The following is a 1,491-nucleotide window of genomic DNA, read 5'->3' on the forward strand; positions in this document are numbered from 1 at the left end:
TCACTGAGCATTTCCTACGTGACAGGTCCTCTGTGAGCGCCACGATTTCTAACCCTCCAATCACTGTGTGCTTTTTCTGCTTCACGGGTGACAGTGAAAGTCATAGTAAATTGCCCAAGTCACATGGCCAAGTGGTAAAATGTAAATCTGCTCATGTCAGCGCCTGGCTTACAGGTCTCCCAGAGGCTGCCACAAGCTCCGAGCTCAGAACAGACGTTGCCTCAGAGGGCCCTGCCCCTGCCCCAGGCCTTTCTGCCTATGCTGGCCCCTCAGCATCCCCCATCACAATCACTCTGGTGACTCGCTGGCTCCCCTTCACCTTCAGGTCAGCCCTCTGAGGCCCCCTGGGCTGTATCCCAGACCATGGGCACCAAGCAGGGGCCCAGTAATGCTACTGAGTAAATAAACTCAGTCAAAGCCTGGGTCCCTTCAGCCAGGTCACACAAGGACAGATGGCACAGGTTTATCGAACCTTTTTCTTTGAATTTTGCTCAAAGTTCCAGCATCAGCCTCGTTTTTCAAATCACCTTTGGCTTCTGTCCTCCCTGGCCTCTTTCTAAAAACACAGGGAAATTCTTCTCACCCTCTTCTTAGCTCCGTGGAACACACAACCATCCCAGCTGGTCAGTCAGCAGTCTGGGCAAGTTACACATGCCCACATGGCACTTCTGTGGCCGGCAGATGGGACCCTTCCCTGTACGGAGTTACTGAGGAGCGTGGCTGGAACCCCCAACCAGCCATCACTTCCCGGTTTCCAGCAGAAACGGCTGTAGTGCTTCAGCGTCCCCTGGGAAGGCGGCTGCCATAACAAGGCAGGCTGCAATTCACGCACACAGATGCCAGCTGCAGCTGGGCACCCAGGTCACCAGCCTCTCGCTGTGGCCAGGAAACACCTGGCAGAGGAGGACTCCACAGCTCCACTACTGTCGTTACTCCTGGAACTGCATGTCAGGAGCATCACCCCTCCTAAGTCATCACGGGGACCCTGTTCCCTCTAACCCAGCAGCTCTCACCTTTGACCACACACTGGAAGCAGCTGGGGAGCACTCAGAACGACTGAGGCCCAGCTCCCACCTCCAGGAGACCTCTGGGTTTAACGGGTCTGGAGCGGAGAAGCCCCTAGGGCTCTGAGGCACACCCAAGATAGAGACGTACCTTCTCTAAGTGCAATGTCGGGCTTGGGCTGGGGTGCTGCCCAGCCCACCACGATGTAGCACTTCACAGAGATGAGACTGCTGCCACTGCGGAGCCACTGACCTCCTGGGGGCAGGGTGCTGGGCAGACAGCAGGTTCTAGCCACTGACCTCCTGGGGGCAGGGTGCTGGGCAGACAGCAGGTTCTAGCCACTGATCTCCCCGGGGCAGGGGTGCTGGGCAGACAGCAGGTTCTAGCCACTGATGTACCAGAGGCGGGGGTGCTGGGCAGACGGCAGGTTCTAGCCACTGACCTCCTGGGGGCAGGGTGCTGGGCAGACGGCAGGTTCTAGCCACT

At 57.7% G+C, this 1,491-nt stretch overlaps 1 protein-coding gene across 2 annotated transcripts in view; it reads right to left on the minus strand.

The window, feature by feature from the left end:
- Positions 1–1,491, minus strand: part of MGLL (monoglyceride lipase) — a 123,463-nt gene that overhangs the window by 83,158 nt on the left and 38,814 nt on the right. The window lies entirely within an intron of this gene.

The sequence above is a fragment of the Otolemur garnettii genome, unplaced genomic scaffold (assembly GCF_000181295.1).
Source record: "Otolemur garnettii isolate 467f Iridium unplaced genomic scaffold, OtoGar3 scaffold00101, whole genome shotgun sequence".
Classification (NCBI taxonomy): domain Eukaryota; kingdom Metazoa; phylum Chordata; class Mammalia; order Primates; family Galagidae; genus Otolemur; species Otolemur garnettii.